This window comes from Symphalangus syndactylus, chromosome 10 (assembly GCF_028878055.3).
Source record: "Symphalangus syndactylus isolate Jambi chromosome 10, NHGRI_mSymSyn1-v2.1_pri, whole genome shotgun sequence".
In the NCBI taxonomy this organism is placed as follows: domain Eukaryota; kingdom Metazoa; phylum Chordata; class Mammalia; order Primates; family Hylobatidae; genus Symphalangus; species Symphalangus syndactylus.
Window position 1 is genome coordinate 45,525,085 of NC_072432.2, and position 24,610 is coordinate 45,549,694.

Below are 24,610 nucleotides of genomic sequence, written 5' to 3' on the forward strand. Positions count from 1 at the left end.
TAGTGTGTAAACCATTTCCCAACAAAGTGGAAAATTGGAAAAACAGATGCAAAAGTGCACAAATGAAATGTATATATAGAGTGCATGAGAATATGTCTACAGGATTTTTAACTTAGAAATCACTACGGTTCTAAGATTTGGGGTAACAGTTAAGAAATATTATAATTTTCAAGTTGATTTATAAAATCAAGGACAGAAATATAAATCAGGAAAGGTCACTGGATGAGTTTCTCCACATTCACATTTGAGATGACTTGAATGTTGTTTCCATTTTGAAGTCTATTAAAAATTATATAAGCATAAGAGGGAAAAGATTTAAATTTAGAAAAAGAAGGAACTGCATTACTATAGATTTTTAAATGTAATATATTGTATATATTTCTGTACCACATTCTGCATTGCTTTCTTTCCTTTTTTTTTTTGAGACAGTTTCGCTTTATCGCGCAGGCTGGAGTACAATGGCATGATCTCAGCTCACTGCCACCTCTGCCCCCGGGACTCAAGAAATTCTCTTGCCCCAGCCTCCCGAGTAGCTGGGATTATAGGCATGCACCACCATGCCCGGCTAATTTTTGTATTTTTAGTAGAGATGGGGTTTCACCATGTTGGCCAGGCTGGTCTGGAACTCCTGACCTCAAGTGATCCACCCACCTCTGCCTCCCAAAGTGCTGAGACTGCAGGTGTGAGCCACTGTGTCTGGCAACATTCTGCATTTCTATATGCTTGGCCACACAGTCTAGTTCCAAAATACCAAAATTCCATCTTCTAATTTCTCTCAACACTTTACCCCAAATATATTGTAGACATTACAATATCAAAGCATTCCCAATACTGGTTTAAAACTGTAGTAACATATTAAAAAATCTAAGTTACTATATTTTGACTAAGGTTTAAAAAAAGCATGGCAAAAGCTATATTATTAATTATTAAGTATACTTTGGATCTTAAAGTGGAAAATGATTCTGATAAGTTAATAAATGATACAGAGGATATAAATATCTATTTTAAACATAAGAGCATTTAATTTCCCATAATCCTTACTTGAAAGAACATTATGGCTATTTTGTGAAATGGACTATATAAAAGATAAAATACATTTTATAATGCCTAATTTTTTGATAACAAAGACATATATTAAAATAACAAGGTGCTACAGTGTAGTATTTGTAGCAGAAATATTCCAAAGCCAACAAAATAGAACTTAAACAGAAGTCATTCCTTACACTCAAATCCTTGAACTCATTGGTCTAATTTGTTTCTTACATATTGTTAGTTTTTAACTTCATTGGGAGAAAAAGGGATCTTAATTTCAATAGATTAATTTTGCTTCAGAAATGTTGGTAGGGGGCTCTAATATATTAAAATTGGAATAGTAACCAGTATTTACAAGTTAAAGGAAATTTTGGGTGGCTTTTTGTCTCTAATTTATTTTCATTATAATAAAATGAAACAACAGTTCTTTCCCATCTCACAAAAGATTTTAAACTATTAAAACAGAGAAGCAGTATTTCCATAAAATTCTATATAATAAATGTGTTTGTTGAGGAACAAATACCATTTGCCTCAAAATATAATCGTTATAAAAACCCTGTAAGTACATGAGGGTGGTAAACTCAGGAACCTTGGAAAGTGATACTTTTATAGCAATAATGACTCATGGCATTGGTATGTGTGATGATGGGAACCAAAAAGATCTTAGAATAAAAAGTTTCCCAGGATGACTGCAGTTTTCCAAACACGGTCTTCTTCTGCAAAACACATCTATGTGGATTATTAAAGTCAAGATTTTGGGCCCCAGCCCAGAGATTTTGAGATATTACATTTACTTTAAAATGTCAGTGTATCCTCTTTGAAATATATTGATTCAGGGCAAAGAGAGTATCAGTGATTACTGGATACAGCACAATGAGCACAACCACTTAGCTCTGCTTGTATACATCTGACCAATGCCATCACTCCTTTCAGATTCCATCCCATGGCTTCTGCTCCTTAAGTTTAGGGACAGTAAAGTCTCCCACTGTGCTGGCCCTAAGGTTCCCCTTGCTCACTAGTGTGTAAACAGTCCTTTCATTCAATTCTCATTGATTATCTGCTTGTGTTATTTGTTTCCTCTGGAGTCTCTTCATCATAAAGTAGCAAAAGTCTGCAAAGTTACATATAAAGGAATGTATGAAAAGGTTCAGAAAAGTACCATAATTTTTGGATACAATATAAAATATAAAATAAAAATATCCTGTGAAAACTTTAAATATTATTTCTTCTCAGGACTAATTAATCAGACCTTAGAAGAATAAGGAGGGGATATGGTTGATAGTTCACTTTGCTGACACCAATTATCTCCACCCTAATGGGAAGAAATAATGAAGACTAGTTCCTTCAGGCAGAAGAGAATAAGGCCAGGTGATAATTTAGAATCCAATGATTTGGAAATTATTTGAAAATTTTTGGAATGTATTTTGCTCTCTTGTCATCATTCTAAACTAACTCTCATTCCAACTATTTTTGTTTCCAGACAAGGCTAAAACACAATAAAAATAAAACTAAGCTATGTATTAGCTCCATGATTTGGAAGAATATAACTAAATCAACAAACTAAGGTTTTTTCTTTTTTAATTGAATAAAGCCAGTTAAGAACACGTTAAAATGAGGATACTAAGAAATATAAATTCATTTTTATTGAATTTTTCTTGGGGTGCATAGCTTAATAAAGTGCATCAGTTTTCAGGATATAGATCACTGAATTTTTATATACAGGCATAGTTTGTCTGATTGCACTTTGCTTTACTACATGCCACGGATATTTTTTTTTTGCAAACTAAATGTTGTGGCAACACTGCATCAAGTAAATCTATTGGCACCATTTTTCCAACAGCATGTGATCACTTCATGACTGTGTCACGTTTTGGTAACTCTTTAGATATTTCCAAATTTTTACTGCTTTATATCTGTTATGGTGATCTGTGTTCAGTGATCTTGATGTTACTATTGTAATTGTTTTAGGGCAACTTGAACCACACTCATATAAGACAGCAAGCTTAGACAATAAATGTTGTTTGTGTCCTGACAGCTCCACCTACCACTTGTTCCCATGTCTCTCTCCCTCTCCTCAGGCTTCTCTATTACTTAGGACACAACAATATGGAAACTAGGCCAATTGATAACCCTACAATGGCCTCTAAGTGTTCAACTGAAGAGTCATACACTTTTTTTTTTTTTTTTACTTTCAGTTGAAAGCTAGAAATGATTAAGCTTAGAAAGGAAGGCACGTTGAAATCAGAGAGAGGCCAAAACTAGGCCTCAGGTGCCTATTAAGTATGCTGTGAATGCAAAGGAAAAGCTTAAAAAAATTTTTTAAAGGGCGACTCCAGTAAACATATGAACAGTAAGAAAGTAAAAGAGCCTTATTGCTGATGTAGAGAAAGTTTCAGTGATCTGGAACATCACTGAAGATCAAACCAGTCACAACAGTCCCTTAAGCCAAAGCCTAACCCAGAGTAAGGCCCTAACTCTCTTCAGTTACATGAAGGCTGAGTGAGGGAAGGAAGCTACAGAAGAAAAGTTGGAAGCTAACAGAGGTTGGTTCATGAAGTTTAGCGAAAGAAGCTATCTCCACAAAATGAAGGTACAAGGTGAAACAGCACATGCTCCCGTAGAAGCTGCAGCAAGTTATCTGTATAGAACAGCCACCCCCAATATTTTTGGCACCAGAGACTGGTTTCCTGGAAGACAATGTTTCTAAAGATGGGGGTGGGGATGGTTTTGAAATGAAACTGTTTTACCTCTGATCATCATGAGTTAATTGGATTTTCATAAGGAGTGCTTAACCTAGCTCCTTTGCATGCGCAGTTCACACGATAGGATTCAAACTTTTATGAGAATCTAATGACGCTGGTGATGTGACAGGAGGCTGGGCTCAGATGGTAATGCTTGCTCACAAGTCACCTTCTGCTGTGTGGCCCAGTTCCTAACTGGCCCCGTGGTTGGGGACCCCTGATTTAGAATAGCTAGCTAAGATCATAGATGAAGGTGGATACATTAAATAACAGATTCTAAATGCAGATAAAACAGCCTTATATTGGAAGAAGACGCCATCTAGGACTTTCATAGCTAGAGAGGAGAAGTCAGTGCCTGCCGTAAAAGGACAGGCTCACTTCCTTTTCAGGGGGAAACATAAATTTAAGTTGGTGTCAAAGCTCATTTACCATTTTGAAAATCCTAGCTCTTAAGAATTATGCTAAATATTTTGCCTATAAATAGAACAACAAAGCCTGGATGACAGCACGTCTGTTTTCAGCAATGGTTTATTAAATATTTGAAGCCCACTGTTGAGATGTAGTGCTCATACAACAAAATATTAGTGCTCATTGATACCGGTCTTGATCACCCTAGAACTCTTATAGAGACGTACAAGGGGATTTGTAAATCTCCTTATTTGTGTACTTTCTAACAAAACACCCATTATGCAGCACATGAATCAGAGTAATTTCAACTTTCAAGTCTTATTATTTAATAAATACACTTTGTAAGGCTATAACTGCCATAAATGGTGATTTCTTTGATAGACCTTGGCAAAATACACTGAAAACCTTCTAGAAAGCTTTCACCATTCTAGATACCATTAAGAACATTAACGGTTCATGGGAAGAGGTCAAAATATCAACATTAAAAGGAGTTTGGAGGAAGTTTATTCCAATCCACATGGATGACTTTGGGAGGCTTAAGACTTCAGTGGAGGAAGTAACTGCAGATGTGATGGAAACAGCAAGAGAACTAAAATTAGAAGTGAACCCTCAAGATGTGACTGAGTACGTTGGTGCAGAATTGTGATTTTTGCCACTACATTCAATGACAAAAAAAGGAAACAAAATGGTTCTTTGATGTGGAATCTATTTTTGGTAAAGATGTTGAGAATACTGTTTAAATGACAACAAAGAATTTAGAATACTCCATAAATATGGTTGATAAAGCAGCTGCAGAGTTTAAGAGAAGGACTGTAATTTTGAAGGGTTTACTGTGGGTAAAGTTCTATCAAACAGCATTATATGCTACAGAGAAATATTTTGTGAAAGAAGAGTTGGCCGGGCATGGTGGCTCACACCTGTAATCCCAGTACTTTGGGAGGTCGAGGAGGGCAGATTACCTGAGGTTGGGAGTTCGAGACCAGCCTGGCCAACATGGTGAAACCCTGTTACTACTAAAAAAATCAAAATTAGCTGGGCATGGTGGCAGGTGCCTGTCATCCCAGCTACTCAGGAGGCTAAGGCAGGAGAATCGCTTAAACCCAGGAGGCGGAGGTTGCGGTGAGCCAAGATCATACCACTGCACTCGAGCCTGAGCAACAAGAGCAAAACTCCATCTCAAAAAAAAAAAAAAAAAAAAAAGAAGATAAAGAAGAGTCAACCAATGTGGCAAACATCATGGCTATCTCATTTTTAAAAATGGCCACAGCCTCCTCAACCTTCAGCAACTACCACTGTGATCAGTCAGCAGCTATCAACATCGAGGCATGACCCTCCATCAGCAAAAAGATTCTGACTTACTGAAAGTTCACATGATCATTAGCATTTTTTTTTTTTTTTTTTTTTTTTTTTTTTAGCAATAAGGTTTTTTTTTGAGAGGGAGTCTTGCTTTGTCACCCAGGCTGGAGTGTAGTGGCGCAATCTCGGCTCACTGCAAGCTCCGCCTCCTGGGTTCAAGTGATTCTTCTGCATCAGCCTCCCCAGTAGCTGCGATTATAGATGTGCGCCACAACGCCCAGCTAATTTTTTGTATTTTCAGTAGAGAGGGGGTTTCACCGTGTTAGCCAGGATGGTCTCGATCTCCTGACCTCATGATCCGCCCGCCTCGGCCTCCCCAAGTGCTGGGATTACAGGTGTGAGCCACCATGCCCGGCCCCAATAAGGTATTTTTAAATAATATGTCTACATTTTATTTAGACATAATGCTAGTGCATACTTAATAGACTACAGTATCATATAAACGTGTTATTTTCACTTGGAGGCTAAAAATGTGTGTGATTTGCTTTATTGCAATAGTTACTTTATTGTGGTGGTATGGAATCAAATCTGCAATATTTCCAATCTATATATCTACTTATATAGATATATACAGGTTATCTGTGTATATATATTATATATTTCTGCTAAGAATTACAGTCAACACTATCTTCATTGAGTTGACGTGCTTCAAAAAGAACAGGTTTGCATAAGAAATGACTAGAAGAGCAATTGCAAGTACACAGGCCTGTTTCCTGGAAAAAAAAAAAATCTGTATCTTGTGAAAAATCAATGAATGTTTGGTTCAATTTTGCTTAAATCTCAAAAGGCATGGTAACCCCAGAAAGATGGAAGATTTGCAAATGATGCTATAGTTAATTTATGACTTATTTGAAGTTTGTGAAATATCAGCCTTATGTGAAATAAATAAAAGTGGAACAAAATCTAACTCATAATGACAAGACAGAGAAGGAAATTTCAAAAAACATTCAAATAATTTAAAACCTAGCTTAACAGGTTCAAACTTTATAAAATTGTTGAAACCCATCCTTTTTGAAAAACTCTAGATATTAAATGTCTGATCTACTTTTTAATTTAAAGTAGTCTACTCATTTCTGAATATAAAATCCTTTGAAAGACAAGTCCTCTTTCAAATTAGTATCCCTTAGAAATAACATTGCTAATTTTTTAAGTAAATTACTAATTCTTATAAAATAATGATAAAAATAATATTTGTCAAATTATTTTGACTTGTATCCAAACTGAGTAGGAGCACAAATATTAACAGGTATATTTATCTTAACTTGATGAATGGTTTAGTGAATGATCAGTTGTTTTTACGGCTCTGAGAAAGGTCATTGATTTGAATCCAGCAAGAGTTTTATTAAATTCTCAGAATCCAAGAATTCAACTTAACAAGAACAACAAAACCAAGATTTGTTGTCAAGGCAACACAACCCAGGAGACTGCCTTTGAAACATGATAGACCTGACATTTGAGAACATTGGAGATATATAAAAATGTCTACTAAGCAAGGATATTTAATTGTAACATCCAAAAAACTAGAAAATTCCCACATAACAGAAATAGCATTTAAAATTTTATTATTATTTTTCGTCATTACCAATTAAGATATATTCCTGAATGTTGATAACATCTTTAAGTAATACTTATGGTGATGTGCTTTCTCTACGGGGCCAATTTAATTTTAAGTAGTTTGAGGCTTTAAATACTTGAATTTAAGCAGGAATGAAATTCCCTCCAACTAACTAAATGGGTTAGAATGTTAATCTTAGTGTTAAAACTTAATCTTTAAGCAATGAATGAAGGGACTTCACCAAGATGAAAGGAAAACTTTACAGAGAGAGTCATTTAGCTTCTTTTTTCTCCAGAATGTAAATTGATTTTTTTATACCTATTTAGTTCTAATTACTATAAGATAACATTGATGCAGCAAGAAGCACTGAAAGTAACATTAAACTGAGAGTAAAGAAAATGTGATTCAAATTTTCTTAAAATTTTGTGGCATATCATGCAAAATAATACTCAGTTTACTGAAGGGGTTGGACTGTTTTGAAAATAGAATAGTATTTTCAAAAATGTGTTGAATAGAGACTATAGTTCCAAGGACTGCCTAAATCAGGATGATAGAACAGGTAGAGAATATAAAGATGAGAGATTCTAAGCTGAGGGAATTCTGCATCCTCACTCCCATCATTTAGGGTTGGCAACATCTTGGATACTAAAATTATATGGTCATGTATTTGTATTTATCCACATCATATGAGTGTACTGTCATTTAATAAAATCAGTGAACTCTATGCAAATATGTGCAGATAGTTAAAAATTCATTACTATGAAAGTATTATATCCGTTTAAATTTCTAGGCATGTTAACAGCTCATACAAGATTAAGTTTTCTAAAACTATTTTTTTAACTTATCTGTAATATGCCACTTCCCTTTTTCCTGATGAGTTCTCACTCATCTGTCAGGATTCCAGCACAAATGTCACTTCATCCTTCCCTGATTCTTCCAGGAAGTAAACCCCATTTCTCTACTATATTTTTTATTGGAGCATCTTTCACTTGTATTTACCTGTCTCCCTCAGCTGGGCACAGGCAATTCCTAAGAGCATCAAGACTATCTTATGCATCTTTACCACTGATTTCTCAATCCCTCTCCTCTCTAGCTACTATACAGTTTAGAACAATGTTTTCACAGAGTAGACACATGACAAAAGTAGAACATTTCTATAATGATAAAATATTTAGATTTGAAAAATTAAATTTTAACAATTATGATTCATTAATCTATTTAATAGCTGCCTCAAGTAAGCTTTAGTAAAATAAATTTACCAGTTAACAAAGGAAATAAGCATTATATGGTTTATTATTGATATTTCAGTAACTAGATATATAATTGGATTTAACTACATTCACTTTGAGAGTATTAGTAGTAATTAGAAAGCTGAAGACATTCATGTCAGACACTATCATTCTAAATAAAATATTGCAAGACTCAATATAAATTAGCACAGAAGATAAATCCAAGAATTTTCTTCTGATACATATTAAAAATATAAAGTGCTTGATTTGGGATATTTCATAAATCTAAAAATCATCTGACAACCACAAACATTAGGTTATCCTTTTCCCTGGCTTCATTATATATGTCACCTACTTTAGAGTAGATAAAACTGCTTTAGAAATACCTTCAGGGAATGTGTGGCAATATACAGGTCTTGTTCACAGACATTAGTAGTTAAATCCTGGCTCACAATTTTAACTCTGTTCATGAAAAAGTTTTCTCTAAATACGAATAACTGGAATTACTTTCTGCCTGTTTGTAATACAATTTGACCATTGTAATTCACAAATACAGACCCATTAAATTTAAAATAATCTTAACACAATGTTCTTGTTAGGAAAGAGAACAAGAAATGAGAGGCAGAGGAGAAAGAGAATGTCACATTCTCATTTACAGAAATTTATACTTACTGTAAATAACTGTAGGTATATTGAAGTAATAAAATTACATTGTGCAACCTTACTTCCATTATAGTAAAATTATGTTTAACTAATAGTAAAAAATATCCAATAAATCAAATGTGAGTTTTACCACTATTTTTCCCACTGGCCCCCTGTGTAACCAAGGATAACCACTCTGCATTTCAAGCACTTCAAACAACCCAACTCTGAAATTAGATATTAAAATTTTCATTCCCAATTTTTAACACAAATATTATACTTTTATATATGATAGTATAAATTGTATATGATTGTTTTTCATATTTTTAAAATTTACGTAATGGTATGCTACTTTATTTACTTGGTAGTACATCAAATTTTCTAAACCTTTTATATTTATTTTAAAAGAATTTATTTTATCCACTGACTGCATTATACTCTACAAATCTATTTATTTGAAGTAATATTTTTGGCTAAGTTAATCACAGCCTAATTGTGTTTTTGATCATTTTTTAAAGAGATATGTTAAAAATCTTCCAATGATGCAAATCTCTTGATTTCTCCTTATAATCATATCAGCATTTGTTGTATATGTTTTAACTATTGCTTCTATATGTATACATTTTAATTATGAAAGATTATTTTATTATGTAACTGAATTTATTTTTGCTTTAAATAACATTTGTCTTATAATAAAATAGCTAAATTTGTTTTCATGCATTTGTATTTTTCGATCCTTTTTTAATCTTTGTTTTGCTTTGACGTATTTTTTAATTTTAATATAAAATAATTTAAGTATACAAAAACTAAGATAACTATATAATGAAATTCATATTCATCATTATTCAAGGATTATAAAAATTTAAGTATATTTTCTTCATCATCCTCATTTTCCTTCTTTTTTTATTGCTTTTGTATTCCAGGTAAATTAAATCCTAATGTTAATATACTTGTGGAATTAGGCTGCTATGTTTGCCAAAAACACCACTTCTCATGATAATAATGACTTGATAAATATCTTGATATCTGGTTTCAGATTGTGCACTTCTGTCTAGGCAAAGATGATGCCGATACTCTCATATTTGTTGATTAAAACATTTATTGATAAAGGCATACAAAATTTATACTTTTTTTTTTTTTTTTTTTTTTGAGATGGAGTCTCACTCTTTCGCCCAGGTTGGAGTGCAGGGGCACAATCTCCGCTCACTGCAAGCTCCGCCTTCTGGGTTCATGAGATTCTCCTGCCTCAGCCTCCTGAGTAGCTGGGACTACAGGGGCCCACAACTACGCCCAGCCAAGTTTTGGTATTTTTAGTAGAGGTGAGGTTTCACCGTGTTAGCCAGGATGGTCTTGATCTCTTGACCTCGTGATCCGCCCACCTCAGCCTCCCAAAGTGCTGGGATTACAGGTGTGAGCCACCGCGCCCAGCCTATTAACTAGAATATTTTTATAGGAAGGAAGATGCTGGAGAATGTAACAGAACCAACTTGTTATTTTTCATATCAGTTTTGATGCCTGTGGCTGCAAGCATAAGATGCCACAATTAATAGTGGCTTAAACAATGAGATCATTTATTAACTTACTAGTAATTTACCAGATATAGATAGTTTTAAGTTTACTAAATTTTAGTGATATAAGGATGTCATCAAGAACCCAGGTGCCTTCCAAGTTTTCATTCTACCATATGCAACATATCGGCTTTTATGTTTATGTTTCCTCCCCAAGGTGAGTGTGTGTGTGTGTGTGTGTGCGCGCGCACTGCGGTTTTAATATCACATCCACATACGACAAATCATCCAAAAGCAGAAAAGGCTAATTACCCCTGGGTGTCTCTTGTCAGAAAGAAATCGTTCACCAATAACAAAGAGCAATCTTCCCAGTTTTTTTCCTTGGCTGGGTTTGAATGCTATACTCATGTGTAATCATAAAGAGATGAAATGGAAGTATACTTTTAGGCTTAGACCAGTAGTTCTTAAAGCTTACGGTAGATCAAAATCACATCAAGGGCTTTTTAAAATCACAGATCTCTGGGCTTACCAAATCCCCAGGTGATGGTGCTGTTGCTGGTCTAGGGACCATACACTGAGAGCCATTGGTTTAGACCAATCAACACTTGCACTTTGGGACTCATAAGAGGGCAGGGCATTTGGGAGGTTAAGAAACCTGAATATTTGGACTTTATTAATAAGAAAGGTACATTGGACCCGGCTAAACAAGATTTTGCTATAGTTCCATCTCAAATTCCAGTGAACAACCTTTTAACAAGATTCATGTTGAAGTGATGATCCCTTAGAATGATTCTATCTATATTCATTCTCCACTCCTTTTGCCCTCTTGTAAGTATATTTAAAAAAAGACTCTTGCTGTCTTTCCATTACCTCCAATGGCCTCAAAGATTTTCTTTATTAATTATTTACTCTCCTTTGAATATGTATGTTCTTTTTTAACCTCTATGAAAGACATCTCCAAGTTTCCTCTCTTTAAATAACCTTTCTTTAATCAACTGAGGTATGTCCTGAAGCTACCGTCTTTTTTTTTTTCTTCTTAACTGGGAAACGTTTTGAAAACAGAATTCATATGGCTTCCATTTCTTTACCATATACCCTTCATCTTCCACATTCTGAATATACATTTTTAAGTCAGCAAACCAATGACTCTATTGTTTCTCTCTTTTTGTTTTTTTTTTTTTAAATTTACAATTGGTAAAGTCACTCTTTGTTGTGTACAGTTCTATGGGTTTTGAACAATGCATCGGTTCATGATCTACAGCCACAATATTGATAAGAACAGTCATCAATTCAAAAAATTGCCTTATGCTTTCCCTTTGTCTTCAGTAATTACCCTCACCCACAGTCGCTGGCAATCACTGATGTGTTCCCTGTCCCTGTAGTTTTATCTTTTCTATAGCCTCATATAAATCCATATATAGAATATGTAGCTTTTGTAAGCTGCAACCAATCTTAATGTACAGTATCAGTACTCCTTTTATTTGAAATTATTTTTAAAGGTTTCTGTGGTACTATTCTCTCCTGGATTGTTTCCGATTACTCTTCATGCTCTAACCTCTTTCTCTTATTCTTTAAATGTAGGTATTTCTTAAGAAAATTACTTTAATCTTATTTTTCTTTCTATATTGTTTTCTCAGCAAAATCAGTAACTCTTGACTCTTGGACAGCTACCTTCAGATTTGAGTTCATGCTTTACATTTCCAATCACCTAAGTAATTCTGGCACAGAAATTGCCACCTAAGTATCTCTGGGACAGAAATCTCATTTTCTTTTGTGATTCTCTTTGTGCTGCAAATGCATATGCCTTGTACACTTGCCATTCCTCACGTCTCGATTAAACTGCATTTTCATTAGTGACTTTACCTAAGGGTTCTCCCTTGTCATGTATTTTTCCATGAATACAGCTCTGACCCTGTGATTATTGTTCTAAAATAACAATGAATTTGTTGTTTTCATTATTCTTTATGCTGTTCATCTACTTAGTTGCCTTTATCAAACTGTTCAAGATTCAGTTTAGTTGCTACTTCTCCCTAAAGCTTCCGCAACTGATAAAAATTATCCCCTTTCTTTTACTGCTTGTTTTTGGGGGAGACCTCTTTTAAAAATATATCATTTTCTACTTTGTGCTTAAATATTTGTGCACACTTAACATGTGATAATTCAATTTTCAGGGCCTAATCCTTGACTAATTTGATTCACATTTGTATTCCTACAGTTCACTGAAAAGTACATTTCTGAATGTATACTTATTAAATGTGTGAATGGTAAAATTAAGTTGTTAGATTCTTTAATGTAAGTTATAGCTATATATTTATTTTAAGGTAAATTTTGGATTAGGATTTGTCTTGCGTCTATTTCATATCGCATCCACCATGGTAGAAAAACTTACACTAAATAATTTCCCTAAAATGCCCTCTGTTTACATTCACAATTTGCTGGACTCATAGCTGCATCCTTCATTATTCTATAACCTCCTAAATCCCCAGTAAAGAGTTCTTCCTGACCTCTTATCATTGGGACTCACCGGTCAGGTCAAACATTAACCCTTTTCCCCTAAGCCAGGAAAGTTGAATTGAGTCACTCACAGGGCTATATAAATATCAAATACAGTGAACCCTCTACCCCTGCAACATACATCTGCTTCTATCATTTTTTTTTTTTTTTCAGTCAATTTAACATCTAGGAAGTTTTAGCACTTGCAATTAAGTATCAGAAGAAAGAAATCAATTATATGTCTAACCTTTGCCATTCCAATTTTCTTATTTTCTATTAGTGGCACTAATGACACTAATGGCAGACATAGCTGTAAATAACTTCATTATGAGGATATTTTTCCCAAGCTGAATGATGACAGTTTTCACATACTATTCAGAGGCAATTAACAGATCTAAATAAATTGAGTATAGTATAAAATGAAAAACAAGTGCTAGTTTATAAAAATGAACCTATTCAGTTGTGAAAGATTTATATTAAGATACCTTACTTCCTTAATGTTATGCTTTTTCAAAAAATCAAGTATCAAAAATAAATGAGGTGTTAAAAATAGGTTGAATATCAGATAATAATTATTTATTTTTAATACCTGATTTCTTGAAAGAGGTATAGCAAAAAAGATCTGAAAAGTAAGATAGAAGATTTCAGGGTGATAGAAGTAGACAGAGGGTAATGGTTCTGTATGCAGGAAGAAATGGTGACTAAGAAAAAAATGCTGCTCTGCTATTAACAGCAACAAGGAATAGACTTCTGGGGAACAGCAGGGTGTGTCTGATGTGTATTTACAAGCTACAAAGATGTTCTCTGTGCACAGATTAAAACTGCAAAAAATAAAAGAACTAAAGACAAACAAAAATCCAATAAAACTTAAAAAGACCATACTGGTTGAATCAGTACATTGATTTTAGTTTTCACGGCTTGACCGAAGACTTATGAAAAGAAGGAAATAGATCTTTCCATGGTTTAACAGAGAAGAGTTCTGAAAACAGATGTTTAGGAATTGAAGCTACATTTAAAATTGATCACATTTATTTCTGCTAATATTTAATTAATTTCCAGGGGACACATGTTCTCTACTATAAGATACTGGGAGGATAAAAAAAAAAAAGCTATTTACAGTCAGAGAGATGACACAAGGTATGTCAACTCTACAAGATACTCATTTTATGGGATTTGACAAATGATTCTTATTCTATAATCCTCAAGTTTCACATTTGAAAATATGCCAATAGAAATACACACTTTGTGGTATACTGATTAGAACTGAATAAAATAGCATGTGAAAATGATGTCTAAAGGGCCCAGGAGAGTATCCGATACATAGCAAGTGTTTCATAAATGCTTACACTCTCTGATAACTCATTTATTTTTAATACTGTCATCAAAACATATATTATCAGTATTGGTCCCTGAATCTAAGTTTTTTTTAAGGTGCTCATCAATTTATTTTTAAAAAAGTAACACAAACTACATGGGATCTTGCAGAGCTAATTCCAAATGCAATAGACTGTGCTACCTGACCCACACTAATCTTTTTTCCATTCCCAAGTAGCAGACACCAGTGACTAACGTATTGAATTACTTCAGACTTTGAGTGAGATTTCTTGCTTCTATGAAATTTTACCCATTAGGCCATTAACATACTCCTTAGTCATAAAGTAAAGATATGTTATTCATTTAACTTAAAAAATGTTGGGTGGTTTACTACATGTTATGAATTGTTTTAGACATCAGAGAAAAAATCCTACCCTTATCAAATTTATAACTGAGTATGGGAGTACCAATAAATAAAATACAGAAGTAACATAGTATGTGAGATGCTAATAAATATTACTAAGAAAAGTACAGCAGAGAAGACTGATAGATATACAGGGGGAGGAAATTGCAATAAAAAATATTCAGTGAAGACATCATTAAAAAGGTAAAATTTGAATAAAGATCTAAAGAAAGTAAGCAAATTAGTCATGAAACTCATATTTGAGGGCAAACAGTTATAGGACATGAGTGCAAAGCTCCTGAGGTAGTAAGGTACTTGGTTTATTTGAATAAAATGAGGTCAATGTGGCATGGGTGGAGTGACTAAGGAATGACTGGATTTTACTAAAAGTAGAAAGGGAATCAACTGAAGTTTCAGTAGTGAAGGAACATGATCTGATTTATGTAACATAACTTCCCTGGATGATGTAGTGAAAAAAGCCTTTCACCAAGGAAGAAAATAATGAAATCAGGTAGAAAGCTATTAAACAAACAAACAAACAAATAAAAGCTTGCCACCTAGAAAGGAAGTCATTTTGGAACAGGGTAGAAGTGATCGAATCCTGGATAATTTAGAAAATAGAATCTGTAAATTTTCTTGTACGACTGGATATATCATGGGAGAGAAAGGGGAAACTGAGATGCCTCCAACATTTTGGCATGATCAGTCAGAATGATGGAGTTGTCACTCACTGAGACTGAATGTAATGCAGCAAGAACAACTTTTTGTGGTGTTTTATAAAAGAGATCAAGAGTTCAATTTGGGGCATGGATTAGAAAAACTTTTTTCACATGCAAGGAGAAATGAGAAAGAGGCCAGTGGATATATCAGTAATAAGAATTAATACATAGACACAGGGTCATTTTCTTACCACCTAAGAGTTATTAAATTTAACCATTTCAGTAGCAGAATCCTTTTCATAAGGTTCCTGCCAAGTTGTTTTATTCCTCTGATCTTTTGTTTAACTTACTAGCCAAGAACTTACTGAACTATTTTTTAATCTCTTTTTTATGTGGTAAAATACATATAACTTAAAATTTGCTCTTTAATCCATTTCTAAGTGTACAGCATTGTGGAATTAAGTACATTCACACTGTGTGTAATCACCACCACCATCCATCTTCAGAACTATTCCATCTTCCCCTACTGAAACTGTACCCATTAAACATTATTTCCCCAACCTCCTCTCTTCCCAACCCCTGGCAGCCACCAATCTGTTTTGTCTCTATGAATTTGTACAATTTAGGTACCTCACATAAGTAGAAACGTGTAATATTTGTCTTTCTGTGATTTTATTTAGCATAATGTCTTCAAGATTAATTCGTATTTTAGCATGTGTCAGAATTTCCTCACTTTTTAAGCTGGATAATATTGCATTATATGCATATACCACATTTTGCTTGTCCAGTCATCTGCTGATTGATATTGGGGTTGCTTCTACCTTTTGGTTATTGAGAATAGTGCTGCTCTGAACACAGGTGTATAAGCAACTATTTGAGGCCATGATTTCACTTATATTGGCTGTATAGCCAGAAGTGAAATTGCTGAATCACATGGTACTTTTTTTTTGAGGAACTGCTTTACTACTAAGAAAATGTAACATCTCATTATACATAAATGTATAATGAAAATTTTGTGAAAAATATGTAGGGAATATGGGGATCTTATCTTACAGAGGACATGACAATGTCTTGGAGCTTAAATTAAGTCCACGTGTGTCTGGAATTGGTGGGTTCTTGGTCTCACTGACTTCAAGAATGAAGCTGCGAACACTCGCGGTGAGTGTTACAGCTCTTAAGGTGGCGCGTCTGGAGTTTGTTCCTTCTGATGTTCGGAGTTTCTTACTTCTGGTGGGCTCGTGGTCTCGCTGGCTTTAGGAGTGAAGCTGCAGACCTTTGCGGTGAGTGTTACAGCTCTTAAGGCACCGCGTCTGGAGTTGTTCGTTCCTCCTGGTGGGCTCGTGGTCTCGCCGGCTTCAGGAGTGAAGCTGCAGACCTTCGCGGTGAGTGTTACAGCTCTTAAGGCAGCGTGCACCCAAAGAGTGAGCAGTAGCAAGATTTATCGCAAAGAACGAAAGAACAAAGCTTCCACGGTGTGGAAGGGGACCCGAGCGGGTTGCCACTGCTGGCTCCGGCAGCCTGCTTTTATTTTCTTATCTGGCTCCACTCACGTCCTGCTGATTGGTAGAGCCGAGTGGTCTGTTTTGACAGGGCTCTGACTGGTGCGTTTACAATCCCTGAGCTAGACATAAAGGTTCTCCACGTCCCCATCAGATCAGTTAGATACAGAGTAGGGACACAAAGGTTCTCCAAGGCCCCACCAGAGCAGCTAGATACAGAGTGTCGATTGGTGCATTCACAAACCCTGAGCTAGACACAGGCAGGGTGTTGATTGGTGTGTTTACAAACCTTGAGCTAGACACAGGGTACTGATTGGTGTGTTTACAATCCCTGAGCAAGACATAAAGGTTCTCCACGTCCCCACCAGACTCAGGAGCCCAGCTGGCTTCACCCAGTGGATCCCGCACCGGGGCTGCAGGTGGAGCTGCCTGCCAGTCCTGTGCCATGTGCTGGCACTCCTCAGCCCGTGGGTGGTCGATGGGACTGGGTGCCGTGGAGCAGGGGGTGGCACTCGTCAGGGAGGCTTGGGCTGCACAGGAGCCCCTGGAGCGGGTGGGAGGCTCAGGCATGGTGGGCTGCAGGTCCTGAGCCCTGCCCCACGGGAAGGCAGCCCGGTGAGAAATCGAGTGCAGCGCCGGTGGGCTGGCACTGCTGGGGGACCCAGTACACCCTCTGCAGCTGCTGGCCCGGGTGCCAAGCCCCTCATTGCCCAGGCCGCCAGGGCCAGCCGGCTGCTCCGAGTGAGGGGCCTGCCAAGCCCACGCCCATCCGGAACTCCAGCTGGCCTGCAAGCGCCGCAGGCAGGCCCGGTTCCTGCTTGCGCCTCTCCCTCCACACCTCCCTGCAAGCTGAGGGAGCGGGATCTGGCCTTGGCCAGCCCAGAAAGGGGCTCCCACAGTCCAGCGGTGGGCTGAAGGGCTCCTCAAGTGCCGCCAAAGTGGGAGCCCAGGCAGAGGAGGCGCTGAGAGCGAGCGAGGGCTGTGAGGACTGCCAGCACGCTGTCACCTCTCACATGCTCCATATGAATCAACAATGAACTTCAAGAACAAACAAAGAAACAAATAAAACCAACAAATAAAAAAGCCAAGAAACGTACGGAATTTATAGGTTAAAAGAGGCTCGGCCGGGTGCGGTGGCTCACGCCTGTAATCCCAGCACTTTGAGAGGCTGAGGTGGGGAGATCATGAGGTCAGGAGATCCAGACCATCCTGGCTAACACGGTGAAACCCCGTCTCTACTAAAAAATACAAAAAATTAGCCGGGCATTGTGGTGGGCACCTGTATTCCCAGCTACTCGGGAGGCTGAGGCAGGAGAATGGCGTGAACCCGGGAGGCGGAGCTTGCAGTGCGCGGAGATAGCGCCACTGCACTCCAACCTGGGTGACAGGAGTGAGACTCTGTCTCAACAACAACAACAACAAAAGAGGCTCGACACGACAATGCATCATAACATATGAACTGATTTAAATCCTGATTCAAACAAAAAAAGTATTTTAAAAAGGGCTAGTTATATTTATGACAAAATATTGAGTATCAAACTCACCCTTCTTCCATGAATAATTAGGAAAATGGATAATCAATAAAATAAAACTCTTCTCAGACATTAAATAACATATAGTGTAGGGCTGTATTTTCTTTTTCAATAAGGGAAACATATTAGGTGACCTCCACTTGAGCTTGGCTTTCTACCTGGGGACGCTTCCAAACCACCACTTAAAAAATGGTAGCTCAGGCCAGACGTGGTAGCTCATGCCTGTGATCCCAGCACTTTGGGAGGCTGAGGCAGGTGGATCACGAGGTCAGGAGATTGAGACCATCCTAGCTAACATGGTGAAACCCTGTCTTTACTAAAAATACAAAAACAAAATTAGCCAGGCGTGGTGGCAGACCCCTGTAGTCCCAGCTACTTGGGAGGCTGAGGACGGAGAATTGCATGAACCTGGGAGGCAGAGCTTGCAGTGAGCCAAGATCGCGCCTCTGCACTCCAGCCTGGGTGACAGAGCAGGACTCTTGTCTCAAAAAAAAAAAGGAGCCCAAACAGAGACTGGTGGTTCTCAGTGGGCAAAGAGAATAGTGAAGAATAGTGATTGGAGTTTGGAGTCCCTGTGGCAGCTGAAATTTAATGTACAGGGTATTAGAGAGGCGGGAACTAGTCACAGAAAAAGCTCCAAAATTCTGAAGAGAAATTTTTGGATAGTGATTATTTTTGAATTTTGAATTGTTGGCCAATTTCAGTCAGAAACCATAGGCATGGCAGACAACAGCCACTGGAGACTGTGAGCCAAATAGCTATTCCAAAAGCCAAAGTGCTGAGGAACAGTGGAGTTCTGATTAACCTGAGTCAGGAATCTTTGATGAATACCCCAGGCATTGAGACCCTAGAAGTGCCACACTTAGAAGCAGAGTTATATAGTAATAGTGCTCTAACAAGGTAAAAGCCAAGCCTCAAAAGATCAAATGGCTGGACCAATAAGTTAACTACTTGTCAGAACAAAACCCAATCATTTTAAAAGGAGGAAATAAGTCTGGCTGCTCACCAACATGGCCTCAACAATGTGTGATATAAATTATAAAGAAAATATACTAGACATATGAAGAAGCAAAAATATGACCATAAGAAAAAGAAAATAGTCAATACAAACAGATATAGAGAGGACCACAGGTTTTGAAAGTAATAGGAAAAAAATCAATAAAACAGCTATTACATGTGTGTTTGAGAATTTGCAGTAAAAAATAAACACAGGCCGGGAGCAGTGGCTGACGCCTGTAATCCTAGCACTTTTGGACTTTGGGAGGCCGAGGCGGGTGGCTCACGAGGTCAAGAGTTCAAGACCAGCCTGGCCAAGATGGTGAAACCCCATCTCTACTAAAAATACCAAAAATTAGCTGGGCATGGTGGTAGGTGCCTGTAATCCCAGCTACTTGGGAGGCTGAGGCAGAGAATTGCTTGAACCTGGGAGGCAGAAGTTGCAGTGAGCTGAGATCGTGCCACTGCACTCCAGCCTGGGTGACAGAGCAAGACTCCATCTAAAATAAAAAATAGTAATAATAAATAAACAAATGGGTACAGAGATAGAAAATTTCATCAGATAAAATAAAAACCATAAAAGTTGAAATTGTAAAAATAAATTATCTGAAATTAAGAAAGTTATAGGGTGGACTTAACAGCTATTGAATACTAGAGAATAAAGAATGAGTGAACTTGAAGACAGACCAATCTATTGAACTGAAGCATAGAAAGGAAAAAATAGAGACTTTGAGATCTGTGGGACAATAAAGCAGTCATACATACTCGTAATGAAGTCCTCGAGGAAGGAGAGAGAAAATAAGTTCGAAAACATTTGAAGAGTTAATGCTAAATTTTTTTTTATACTTAATTTGATGAAAAATATCAGCTGAAGACCTAAGAAACTCAATTTATTTTAAACAGGAAAAATCCAATGAAAAAGCACCCAATTAAAATTAAAAAAAAAAGCACTCAATTCAACACAATAAGATTGCTAAAAATCAAATATAAGGTAGCTTATAATAAACAGTGTAGTATATACAGAAGAAAAATAAAAGGAATGTCAACTGCCTTCTTTTTATTATTTTATTTTTTATTTTTATTATACTTTAAGTTCTAGGGTACATGTGCACCATGTGCAGGTTTGTTACAAATGTATACGTGTGCCATGTTGGTGTGCTGCACCCGTTAACTCATCATTTACATTAAGTATATCTCCTAATGCTATCCCTGCCCCCTTCCCCCCCACCCCATGACAGGCCCCGGTGTGTGATGTTCCCCACCCTGTGTCCTAGTGTTCTCATTGTTCAATTCCCAAACTTTCTCAATGACAGAAAAGTCAACTGTCTTCTTATCAGGAACAATGCCAGCCAGAATTCAATAGATCAAAATTTTAAGATGCTGAAAGAACACAGAAATAAAGTAAATCTGTCTTAGAATTTCATATGCAGAGAAAATATCTTTAAAAAATCAGTGAAAATAAAGGCAGTTTCACCTAAAAAAAAACCAGAGTATTTCCTTAGCAGACATGCAGTACAAAAAATATTTTTAAAACTTCTTAAGTGTAGAGGGAAATAACTTAAAAGAAATGCAGATCTTCATGAAGGAGCATGGTTGATACGTTAAATATTTTATTAAATTTTAAAAGTGTTGTTTCCTCATTTATATAAACAACAACTCAATATTTAAAACACACAATGTATTTTAAAAAATAGCATATGTAGAAATGAAGTGGATGTCCACAATTGCACAACAGCACATACGGACATAAATAGGAATACACTGCTACAGTAGTCTTATAGCATAGATGATGTGGTATATTTATCCAAAAGACTGAATATAGTAAGTGTAAGATAAATTTTATAAACACTAGAGTAACCATCAAAAATATATATATATATAAAATAAAGATACACACATCTTTCTATCTAGATGTCATTAAAAATCAAATAGTAAAAATAAAAAATAAAAAAAAGAAGACTTGATTAATTAATAAGCCAATCCCACAAAGACACATATTGCATGTTCTCACTTATTTGTGGGAGCTAAAATATAAATCGTATGAAGATAAGAGAGTAAACTGGTGGTTCCAGAAACTTGGAAGAGTAAGGGGAATTGGGGGATAAAGTGTGGTTAATGGGCTTAAATACACACTTAGTAGAAGAACTGAGAACTGGTGTTTGATAGATTGGTAGGATGACTATAGTTAATATTATTTCATTGTACATTTCAAAATAGTTCAAAGGGAACAATTAAATGTTCCTACCACAAAGAAACAATAAATATTTAAGGTTAAAGATATCCTAATTACCCTGAGTTGATTATATCAATGTATCATATTATAAACATGTGCCCCCTAAATATTTACATGTATCATGTATGAATAAATGAAGAAAAAATGTAATAAAGAATAGATGGGAAAATGGAAAACAAATGGCAATGTTAGACTAAATACATCCATGCCAATAAGTACATTAAATATAAATGGACTAAGCAAACACTCTCATTAAGTTAGAAACTGTTGGACAGTAAAAGACAACACCCCATTATTAGCTATACACCAGAAATTCACTTTAAATGTAAAAGTACAAATAAGTTGAAAGTAAAAGACTGGAGAAAGTTAAGCTGTAAAAATATTAATCATAAAATATTACTAGACTATTACATACATTGTAACATTGGGTATTCATATTAAGGAATGATTATAAATTCAGATGTAGTAATGGTATTAGAGCTGAAAATTTAAAGTTCATGTCTGTGAGAGACACATGTTAAATATTTGTTGAAAACAAGATGTCTGGAGTTTACTTCAAAATAATCTTGAGCAGAAGAAAGGAACAGGTGAGAAATGAATAAGGATATATGTGAAACAAGACCAGACATGTAATGATAATTTTTGAAGGTGGGTGATGGACACATGGAAATATACTATACGATTCTCTGTCATTTGTCTATGTTTGAAATTTCCTATGATAAAAACAAAATCAATAAAAAACTGAATTCAATCTTTTATGACATAATATTAAAACGTTTAAATAATAAAAATCTCACTGTGTTTCAAACTGTTGGTTAAGCTATTTTTTAATAGTTAATCTAATTCTAAGCCTCAATTTAACAACCAGTTTCAAGCAATCAGTATGTAAGGGTATCCTGAAACCATATGGTCTGACAACATTTGATACATTCAAGGAAAGGTTCTAGAAAGATATTAGTTATTAGCAAAAGTTATTTTTCAAATATCTGAGAAATGATATGACTCATGGGAAGAGATCTACATTAAAAAGTTCAAAGGTAAAGGGAAAAAGAATATATTATCTTCCTATCTGGACACTTTTTCTCTCTCAGAACCCTCCTTGCTTCTCACTATCCAGTACATTGTACATATGCCTCCCTAGACTACTTTTATGCAACACTTCCAACAATTAACTCCTCTGGGTTCACAGCTGACAAAAATCTATTCCTTACTTCTTATACTTGACTCCTGAATCCTCTGTCAAAGGCCAAAGGAGGAAAAACTGTCTCTTTGGAACTTGGTAGGATTTGGAGATGGTCACTATTTCAATTGCCAGTTCAATAACATGATTAAAAAAATGAAGGCTGAAAATGGAAGCCTGAATGTAGTTTTCCATATAATATGATGTTTGATACAATATGAATCTAACAAGGCTTGAATCTAGAGTGGGTATTGGCTAGAGATATGGTTTGGCTCTGTGTCCCCACCAAAATCTCATGTTGAATTGTGATCCCAAGTGTTGGCGGTGGGGTTTGGTGGGAGGTGTTTGGATCATAGGATTTCCCCCTTGTTGTTCTCATGATAGTGAGTAAGTTATCACGAGATCTGACTGTTTAAGTGGATAGCACTTCCCCCTTAGCTCTTTCTCTCCTGTCTGCCATGGTAAGACATGTTTGCTTCCCTTTCACCTTCGACCATGATTTTAAGTTTTCTGAGGCCTCCAAGCCATGCTTCCTGTACAGTCTGTGGAACTATGAGTCAATTAAATCTCTTTTCTTCATAAATTATGCAGCCTCAGGTAGTTCTTTATAGCAATGTGAGAACAGACTATACAGTTACTATGCATTATTTCTATTTGATATATACATTTTGGGTTCCAAATATCAGTGTCACAAATAAATATTTTATAACATCCTATTTTGTTCAATACTGCTGGCAGAGAGTTTTAAAGTACAGTAACTGACGGGACAGATTTTGAAGTTGAACAGTCCCAGGTCCAAACCTCAAGTTGACCTTGGACCAACTACTTATCCTAAGCCCCAGGTTTTCTTATTTGTAAGGTAGAAATAACAATACTACCTACTTCAAATAATGCTTATATTATGCAAGTCAAACAATTAAGATATGCAAAGCATTTAGAACATTTCTTACCACCTTGTAGCTCTACATGTGTTACATATTAAATTAGTATTTTTAACATTTACTGAAATTTTACCCTACATTTGTTAGCAATAATAAAATAGCCGAGATTAACTGAAATCTTACTCTATATTTATTAATAATTTACTTAAAACCTTATAAAGTAAGTAGTATCATGAAGCCAATGTTTACCTAATGTTCATAAGCATAAAAATAAACTCAAAATAGTAAATACCTTACCAAGTATTCATCCACAAATAGGAATAATGAGATGAAAAAACTGTGAAAGAAGATGATGGAATCTTATCATTACATCTGTTAAAAAAAAAAAGTTCCCAAAGCCACTGCAATCTCCCAAAAATGATAACAAATCTGTGGTCCTCATTTGCTGCTTTAATGATCAGTTTGCTAAATGCTACCTAATGACAACATAATAGTATGCAGAACATTTAATAAATGTAAAATGAATTGTGTTTCAAATAACATTCTAATTGAAAATTCCATTAACAAAGAATATTGCAATAGTGGTAGATTATAGATTAATCAAAGGCTATTACAACTCTCTCCTGTGGTGCTAATGATTTATTATTCTTTCAGTATACAGCCTAGTAAAGTCCTTTATGTTATTCACATTATTTTACAGCAGCAAGAATGAAGAAAACACTTTTGCAAGTTTTGGTGCAACCAGACTCCTCATCAACTGTGAAGATATCTCATCACCTTTGCAAATCAAGTCGGGCATAATGAGGAATAGCTCAATTACTTACAGTACAGAATGTATCTGGAAGTTCTCTTTAGTTGATTAGAATGCAAGAAATCATGATAGTCAATTGCAGCTCATATATTTAATAATTGTTATTGGAAGGTGGCTTGCCTTAGGATAAGATTTTAA

At 35.8% G+C, this 24,610-nt stretch overlaps 1 protein-coding gene and 1 long non-coding RNA gene across 3 annotated transcripts in view; both read right to left on the reverse strand.

The window, feature by feature from the left end:
• The window catches only part of GRID2 (glutamate ionotropic receptor delta type subunit 2), a 1,458,882-nt gene that overhangs the window by 1,082,366 nt on the left and 351,906 nt on the right, over nucleotides 1-24,610 (reverse strand). The window lies entirely within an intron of this gene.
• On the reverse strand, nucleotides 403-16,975 carry LOC134731630 (uncharacterized). The gene is made up of 2 exons (XR_010114066.1): nucleotides 13,758-16,975; nucleotides 403-13,711 (listed from the first exon to the last, which is right to left on the reverse strand). It is a non-coding gene; the product is annotated as an uncharacterized lncRNA (long non-coding RNA).